This window comes from Anguilla rostrata, chromosome 13 (assembly GCF_018555375.3).
Source record: "Anguilla rostrata isolate EN2019 chromosome 13, ASM1855537v3, whole genome shotgun sequence".
Classification (NCBI taxonomy): domain Eukaryota; kingdom Metazoa; phylum Chordata; class Actinopteri; order Anguilliformes; family Anguillidae; genus Anguilla; species Anguilla rostrata.
In genome coordinates, this window is record NC_057945.1 from 1,101,737 (window position 1) to 1,111,685 (window position 9,949).

General features: G+C 41.1%; 1 long non-coding RNA gene across 1 annotated transcript; it reads left to right on the top strand.

The window, feature by feature from the left end:
* The first annotated feature begins 908 nt into the window (after positions 1-908).
* LOC135238140 (uncharacterized) lies at positions 909-9,708 on the top strand. Its single transcript, XR_010325025.1, has 2 exons — positions 909-2,474; positions 5,521-9,708. It is a non-coding gene; the product is annotated as an uncharacterized LOC135238140 (long non-coding RNA).
* Positions 9,709-9,949: the final 241 nt, after the last annotated feature.

Below are 9,949 nucleotides of genomic sequence, written 5' to 3' on the forward strand. Positions count from 1 at the left end.
TGCTACTGACGTTCTGTGTAATTAGAAATCTCATGACGTTCTGTTAATTAAGAGAATACTGCAGCTACGTTTCTGTGTAATTAAGAAGAATACTGCTAGCTGTACGTTTCTGTGTAATTAAGAATACTGCAGCTGACGTTCTGGTATTAAGAAGAATACTGCTAGTGAAGTTCTGTGTAATAGAGAATAGTAGCTGTATGTTCTGTGTAATAGAACTGCACTTACTTACTGTATTAGAAGATACTGCTATGACATTCTGTATAAGAGATACTGCTACTGTAGTCGTAATTGAAATGCTGCTGTATTCATGTAATTAAAATAGCTAGCTTACGTCGTAATAAGAGAATACTGCACATTACGTTCCTGTAATAAAAATATGTATTATTTCTGTTATTAGATACTAGCTTCTTCTGTAATGAGATACTGCTAGCTGTACTTCTGAATTAAGAAGATACTGCATGTAGTTTCGTAATAAGAATACTGCTAGTATACGTTCTTGTAATTAGAAGAATACTGCTAGCAATGTAGTCTGTGTAACAAAATACTGCTAATGTATGTTCGTGTAATTAAGATAGCTACTGTAGTTGTGAATTAAGAATATTATGTTTTCTGTGTAATAGAGAATACGCTAGCTGCTCTTGTAATTAAAACTCAGATCTGTGTAATAAGAAAATCTGCCATGGTTTTCTGTGTAATTAGGATATGTAGCTGACGTTGTGTATTAAAGAATCTGCTAAGCTGCAGTTCTGTGTAATAATAAGATCTGCAGATGTTTCTGTGATTAAGAACTGCTAGCTTCTTCTAATAGAAGAAGATACGTTGTAATTAAGAGATACTGCTAGATGTAGTTTCTGTGTAATTAAGATATGCTACTGCTAGCTTCTGTATTAAAGAAAGCTGTACGTTTCTGTGTAATTAAGAAGAATACTGCTAGCTGTACGTTTCTGTGTAATTAAGAAGAATACTGCTAGCTGTACGTTTCTGTGTAATTAAGAAGAATACTGCTAGCTGTACGTTTCTGTGTAATTAAGAAGAATACTGCTAGCTGTTGTTCCATGTTAACTACATTGGTGTTACTCTGTAATAAGCCCTTGTTATGAAATTAGTTACAATTTAACTACACAGGTATAGCTGCAACTGAATGTAAAGTGTGCCTAACAGTTTTATCTTTTTGCTGGCAATGGGGTTGACATGCTTTTTTGCTCCAAAATGACTAGTTTTTCCAATGGCTATGTAAGAAAAAAAATCACCTCTATTAGTAGCTATACCTGTGCAACTTTAACAGAATATTATATAAACTGGGATCAACATAGAAAATATTATTGGGCTTTTCTAAATTGGGATTAAAACATGTTTCCAAGAACGACATAAAATGCATCAAATCAAAACATATTTTTTAAGGAACAACTGACAAGGCACTGGGATTTCGATACTAAGCTTGATTGAGATGCGTCATCTAAAAATTGGTAGCCTAGAATGTCAAAACGCATATAACGAAAGCCCTAGTGACACTTACTGTATCGTGACTAAGTGTCAGTCTGGTCGTCTGGACTAAAATAAGCGATGAAGGGAAACAGGAAGGCCCTGAGTGCCTCTTGGAAGCGATATTTCATTAGTTCGGGCCTACAGCACGAGGCCAGGGTGGGGGATTTAAACGCTACCGTCACTCTGAAACAGTCCCCAGCGGTATTTATGCTGACTGCGTTGATCTCAGACTTCCTTGAAGGTGCAGATCCTATAATCTGGCCGTGGCCTGCATCTCTTCCTCAATCCCCTTTAAGCTGGATACTGTTACTGGGTCTCTGGACAGGAATAGGGTCACAGATTTCCATGAGTGGGGTTATAAATATCTCTGTCTGTCTGCAATGTTCTTTGGAACCATGCTGGATGTTTCCACTGCAAACTTTAGAACAGAGAAAATGCTTTGTGTACATAAACATTTTTGAACAAAAAGTAGTGAAAAAGTGAAAATTTAGAACTTTTGGCATGATATTTTAAGTTAATAATAATAAGGACTTTTCTTTGCTAGTTCTGTGAAAGCTATAATAATATGCTATTAGCTGATATTTTTCTTTCTTTTATTTTCATATAAAATACTTTTTATTTCCTACTCATCCAGCTCAACCTTAGCAGAGAAAAAAATTATTATTATTATTATTTGTTTAAATTGAAAGGGCTCGGTAATACTCCAACAAAAGACCTATACTTGCTGCACACATTAGTAAATTATATCAATAAATAGACTGGCATTTTCCAGGTCGCTCTCGTGCTGTTGTTAGCGTATTGTGAGCTTGCGTCAGTAGTGCAACACGTTCCTTTATTTCAGCAGGGTGCCCTATAACATTCTTTTGTTGTGTGTTTGACCAGCTGCAGCTTTCTTTCACTCTGCAGTCCGCCAGGTGAGCAGTCAAACACTGCGCAGCTGCAGCCGAATCTGCAGCGCCTGTCCGGAGGAGTCACGGCTGCGCAGCCAGGTGAGCCACGCCCAGCCTGCTGAACCCCTCCCTCCCTGGGCGATTCTGCCGCCAGTTATGTGTCAGATGGCGGGAGTTCTGACCACACTTGGTCCAAACAAGAGAGGATTAAGATCTGACATCATCACCCAAAGAATCAGTTTCTTCCGGGTACGCCATCAAGAAGCCCTTCTCAAAATTATTATTTTCATTGATTGCATTGTTTTTATGATTAATCTGAATTATGAATATGATGTCATGTATTTAGACATTTTTGTCCATTTTTTCTTGTTGCTAAGTCAACTGAACAATGACCTTTAAATGAACTTCTGATTTGTAGAAGCGACAACACAATCAGATGTAAAAAATATTGGAGCTTGTTCTTCTGCCTAGTTGGCTTGGCAGAGGTTAGGTTAGAATAGTGTTCACTGTGTGAACTAAACTGTGTTCTTGGCTAGAAATACAATACTTATTTTGTACAGCTATCTTATTGAACCTGTGTTTTGTAGTTGTCCATGACCATGAAATGCACTTTTGTACGTCGCTTTGGATAAAAGCGTCTGCCAAATAAATGTAATGTAATGTAACTTCTGATTTGCCACAACTAATTCTGGTTTTGTATTGTATTCTGGTTTTGTTAAAAACCTTTAAATTTATTTACATATCTTATTAAACACAAATATTATTGTGTGTGTGGGCATGAATGCGTGTGTGTGTGTGTACATGCATACATGTGAGTGTGTGTGTATGTGTGCGTGTGTGTGGATGCATGTGTGTGTGGGTGTGTCTGTGTGCGTGCGTGCTTTTGTATGTGTGCGTGCATGTGCGTGTGTGTGTGTGTGTTTGCGTGTGTGCGTGTGCATGAAGAAGGTATTAAACAAAATTTGAATTCTCAGAGGAGTTAAAACGTTCAGCAGTAGATGCAGAAACAATACTGAGAGATAACCCAACTTCCCCTTGCATATCATGCTCACCAGCTTGCTGTTTATGAGCCAGCTGCTGCTTAAAAACAAAGAGAACAGGAAATGCTCAAAGTGCCTTCTGAAGAGATCTGATTCTCATTTAAACAGTTGAGAGAGAAAGTAAAACTCTCATATCATATCATATGAACAACTGTGCACCTTATTTAATCAACCAAAGGTTTTGTCACAGATTATTAGTTTGAGTTTTTTTATATTATCCCAAAGCCTTTATTATAATGCATTTTATCACTTTAAAAGAGAATTTTCCCACACATTTGCAGTTGTTTTTGTACATGGTCAGCTTCATGTCTGAGGGATTAAGAATGGCATTAGCTTATTTACACATTCAGCCCTGATAGGAAGCAATGCAGTGATTTTGAAAGCGCAATTATGTTCATACAAGAACATCATCACAAAAACAGGAAAAAAGGGAGTTATATAATGGTATATAAAAACAACTATGCAAGTCATTGAAGGTTTTCATTGAAATATTCATAATTTGCTACATTATCTACAAAAGTATAATTTGGCTTTATTTTAAAGTACTTTTATTTTATACATTTTTGTAATCACATTTTGTACTGAGCTTATATTCTGGAATTATTGTGGTGCAGTTGATGTTTTTTCATCCTATTTCAATACCCAGCCAATCACCTTCAGCTGCTTTTTAGCCAATCATATGCAGCCCCTCAAGAGAGTTACCCCCCTCCCCCCCGAACCCCAGCCTACACTTCCCGGTACTCAGGTTGGAGGAAATAGATCAGTACCAGTGTGCTTTGACTGAGCAGGCTCTCCAGCAATGTTCAGAGTCTATTAATAACCCTCAATGCCTAATCAGAAAGGTTGCAGATTATGACTAATGATCTTACAACATAAATCTATGTAAGTACATCTATAATGTCAAAATGAAAGAAATTATTGAGATGTCTTCAGAATTATATAAAACCCTGAAATGGCCTAATTGATAAGTATTCACTCTCACAGTACTCATAGACAACCCAGTCTGGGCCAGGTGTATTCCATATAAGAGAATATAAATGAGGAAATGATGAATGAGGTCAAAATCTACCTGTTAAATTTCAAGCTTGCGGAATATGTGTCTACTTTGTGAGGAACTTTGAGGTGAGGTAAAAAGCTGGAAAGTCAATTCTAAGGAGCACTGTAAAGTCCAGTGTAGCACAAAATATGGCACCACCAAAACAATGCCAAGATCAGGCCATCTTACCAAACTGAGAAACCAGATGAGAAAGAATATGGTCAGAGAAGTGACCAAGAGGCCAGCTATAGCACTAACAGAGCTGCAGTGCTGTACACAGAGCTGCAAAGCTCTTTGGCTGAAATGGGAGAAACTGTCCAGAGATCAGGAATCTCTTCAGCACTTCACAGATCTGGCCTCTTTGGGAGAGAGGTGCGGCAGAAGCCACTTCTGAGAAAAGGCCAACGTTAAGCCACGCCTGGAGTTCACCAGAGGTCACTATAGTCTTGTGAGACTTAAGTTCAGTTCAATTCAATTTTGCACATCCACAGTCAATTATATTTGTAGAGAGCTTTTTACTAAGGGTATTGTCACAAAGCACCTTTTCAGAGATCCAGGCCTGAACCCCCAAGGGCATGCTCAGGGTGACAGTGGCAGGGAAGAACTCCCTGGCTGGTAACAGGACGGAACCTTGAGCAGAGCCCATCTGCCACTGGCTGCCAACGGTTCACTGAAACAGGCTAATTACATAATGCATGCATAATAAACAGGAACATGACAGCACGTAGATGTCAATGACAATATGTAACTGAAGCCAGGTGAGGATGGCTCTGTCCATGACCAAAGAAGGGCTGGAAGGCCAGTGGATGGGTGCACTTTTTGTAATTTGTATTTTCGTCCTAATATTGTAGCTTGTTTTTCCCCCTTGTTTGACTTGGCATAAGTTAGGTCAGAATAATGTCACTGCGTGAACTGAACTGAGTTCTTGGCTATGAATAGCTGTACAAAATGAGTATTGTACCTTATCGAACCTGCGTTTTGTAGTTGTTCCAATGACCATGATGTGCTCTTTTGTATGCCGCTTTGGATAAAAGCGTCTGCTAAATAAATGTAATGTACTATCTGGCAGGGGACAGGCGTCGATCTGGAGCTGATCCAACTGCACGTGGAGAAGAGTGGTCAGTCTTATGGAAAAGAGAAGAATAAGAAATAGTCATTGGGCAGGTCAGAATATTTGTGAGCCAACCAGGAGAGAGAGAGGGGCCTGTGTGCAATATGGGATAACCCCAGCAGAATAAACCTATGGCAGCATAGCTAAAGGAGCAAAGGGACCAACACAGTCATGCAGGCAGCCCTGACACAGTCTTACCACAGAGACTCTATGCATCTGTCCAGTGACATCACTGACAGCTCAGTCTAACAGACTCTATGCATCTGTCCAGTGACATCACTGACAGATCAGTCTAACAGAGACTCTATGCATCTGTCCAGTGACATCATTGACAGCTCAGTCTAACAGAGACTCTATGCATCTGTCCAGTGACATCACTGACAGCTCAGTCTAACAGACTCTATGCATCTGTCCAGTGACATCACTGACAGATCAGTCTGACAGACTCTATGCATCTGTCCAGTGACATCACTGACAGCTCAGTCTAACAGACTCTATGCATCTGTCCAGTGACATCACCGACAGCTCAGTCTAACAGACTCTATGCATCTGTCCAGTGACATCACTGACAGCTCAGTCTGACAGACTCTATGCATCTGTCCAGTGACATCACTGACAGCTCAGTCTAACAGACTCTATGCATCTGTCCAGTGACATCAGTGACAGCTCAGTCTAACAGACTCTATGCATCTGTCCAGTGACATCACTGACAGCTCAGTCTAACAGAGACTCTATGCATCTGTCCAGTGACATCATTGACAGCTCAGTCTAACAGAGACTCTATGCATCTGTCCAGTGACATCACTGACAGCTCAGTCTAACAGAGACTCTATGCATCTGTCCAGTGACATCACTGACAGCTCAGTCTGACAGACTCTATGCATCTGTCCAGTGACATCACTGACAGCTCAGTCTGACAGACTCTATGCATCTGTCCAGTGACATCACTGACAGCTCAGTCTAACAGAGACTCTATGCATCTGTCCAGTGACATCACTGACAGCTCAGTCTAACAGAGACTCTATGCATCTGTCCAGTGACATCACTGACAGCTCAGTCTAACAGACTCTATGCATCTGTCCAGTGACATCACTGACAGCTCAGTCTGACAGACTCTATGCATCTGTCCAGTGACATCACTGACAGCTCAGTCTAACAGACTCTATGCATCTGTCCAGTGACATCACTGACAGCTCAGTCTAACAGACTCTATGGCTTATTTCAGCCACCTGGCTCTCTCAACTATAAGGCTATGGGCTCTATTTTAACGATCTAAGCGCACGGTCTAAAGTGCATGGCGCAAGTGCATTTAGGGCGTGTCCATATCCACTTTTGCTAGTTTAACGACACAGGTGAAAGGAGATCAGTCAGGTACACAGGTGAAAGGAGATCAGTGAGCTACACAGGTGAAAGGAGATCAGTCAGCTACACAGGATGAAATTAGATCAGTCAGGTACACAGGTGAAAGGAGATCAGTCAGCTACAGAGGTGAAAGGAGATCAGTCAGGTACACAGGTGAAAGGAGATAAGTGAGGTACACAGGTGAAAGGAGATCAGTCAGCTACACAGGTGAAAGGAGATCAGTGAGCTACACAGGTGAAAGGAGATCAGTGAGCTACATAGGTGAAAGGAGATCAGTCAGGTACACAGGTGAAAGGAGATAAGTGAGGTACACAGGTGAAAGGAGATCAGTCAGGTACACAGGTGAAAGGAGATCAGTGAGCTACACAGGTGAAAGGAGATCAGTCAGCTACACAGGTGAAAGGAGATCAGTGAGCTACACAGGTGAAAGGAGATCAGTGAGCTACACAGGTGAAAGGAGATCAGTCAGGTACACAGGGGCTAGCGCATAATAGTGTAAACCGATAAACAGACAACATAAAGCCATAAATTAGAGCAATCTGAATTAGTGCAATAGAGCAATCTGAAGTAGTACAACAGAGCAATCTAAATTAACACAACAGAGCAATATGAGTGAGTAAAATCTAATAATCTGAATTAGTACAATAGGGCCATCTGTATTAGTATCCTCTTCCTCAACTGCATCCTCTACTTCACCTGTACTTCTACTTCACCTACATCCTCCTCATCACCTATACCCTTCCTCATCTGCTTCCTCTACCTCAACTGCATCCTCTACTTCACCTGCATCCTCTTCCTCACCTGCATACACTTCTGCACCTGTATCTTCCTCATCATCTGCATCTTCAACCTCACCTGCATCCACTCCCTCACTTGCATCCTTTATCTCACCTGCATCCCCTACCTCACCTCATCCTCCTCATCACCTGCATCCTTTTCCTCACCTACATCCTCTTCCTCACCTCATCCTCCTCATCGCCTGCATACTTTTCCTTACCTGCATCCTTTTCCTCACCTACATCCTCTTCCTCACCTGTATACTCTTCTGCACCTGTATCTTCCTCATCATCTGCATCCCTTACCTCACCTGCATCCACTCTCTCACTTGCATCCTTTATCTCACCTGCATCCCCTACCTCACCTCATCCTCTTCATCACCTGCATCCTTTTCCTCACCTACATCCTCTTCCTCACCTGCATAATTTTCCTCAACTATATCCCCTACCTCACCTGCATCCTCCTCATCACCTGAATCCTTTTCCTCACCTGCATCCTCTTCCTCACCTGCATCCTCGTCCTCACCTACTACCTCTTCCTCGCCTGCATCCTCTACCTCACCTGCATCCTCTTTCTCACCTACATCCTCTATTTTACCCACATCCTCTACCTCACCTACATCATCGTCCTCACCTGCATCCTCTACCTCACCTAAATCCCCTACCTCACCTGCATCCTCCTCATCACCTGCATCCTCTTCCTCACCTCTGTCTGTCTGTCAGTCCGGATTAATGTTATAGGCATAGATTGTGTAAAGATAAGTTCCCTGTCCATATAATTTGTTGGTATGTTACGTTAAGATTACACTTATTGATTATTAACTGGGCCTTCTGTGCCTTCATGTAGATACCACATGCTTGCATTCTGCCGATGAACACTGATGTTCTCCACTTCTACAAATCGCTCTAGATAAGAGTGCCTGCTGAGGGACTGTTATGTAATGTGTATAAATGTGGAGACATTGAGGGTACACACTGTAAGGCAGAAGTAGATGAGCTATGATGTAATGTGTATAAATGTGGAGACATTGAGGGTACGCACTGTAAGGCAGAAGTAGATGAGCTATGATATAATGTGTATAAATGTGAAGACATTGAGGGTACGCACTGTAAGGCAGAAGTAGATGAGCTATGATGTAATGTGCATAAATTTGGAGACTTCGAGGGTACGCACTGTAAGGCAGAAGTAGATGAGCTATGATGTAATGTGTATAAATGTGGAGACATTGAGGGTACGCACTGTAAGGCAGAAGTAGATGAGCTATGATGTAATGTGTATAAATGTGGAGACATTGAGGGTACGCACTGTAAGGCAGAAGTAGATGAGCTATGATGTAATGTGCATAAATTTGGAGACTTCGAGGGTACGCACTGTAAGGCAGAAGTAGATGAGCTATGATGTAATGTGTATAAATGTGGAGACATTGAGGGTACGCACTGTAAGGCAGAAGTAGATGAGCTATGATGTAATGTGCATAAATGTGGAGACTTCGAGGGTATGCACTGTAAGGCAGAAGTAGATGAGCTATGATGTAAAGTGCATAAATGTGGAGACTTCGAGGGTATGCACTGTAAGGCAGAAGTAGATGAGCTGTGATGTAATGTGTATAAATGTGGAGACATTTCAACATAGACGTGCCTACTGTATGTTGTTATATTCAGCTGTCAACATTCAATATTTATGTCCATAGTCCTCCTCTTCTTTCCTTTTTTTTGAAAATGTGTGTAATGTGAGGCTGTTTGCCAGTGGGATTTCAATAGTTGCAGTTTGAACCATTGAGCAGCAACAAATTAGACGTTTATAAACTAAACCAGTGAAAATAAAACTCTATCGTAATGGGACTTGGGCTTCTGCTTTTGCAGGCAGTTCATTTACAATGTTACAATGTGTTATAATGTCTTGCAGCTACTGGCTTTGGGAAGACTACCAATAGTTTATCTTCACACAGATAAATATGGAATTAACCATAAAATGTTAATAAATTCAAATGGCCAATGTGTGACAGAAGTGCAGTTTGTTTGCCTGATTTGTAATGTATTCATACGAGCTGATATTCGTTCTCAGGAATCAGCATTTGGCTCTTTGCAGGTTCATGGACTCACATACCGAATGGAATGAGCAGTGTGCCTTCTTCATCATGCCCTGTTCTGCACCAAAACTTCTGAGTGCATATCCAGAACCCAACTATTTAAAGCCTTTTCCTGATTGACAAACCCACACAGGATACCAATGTAAACAGTCTGTTTTT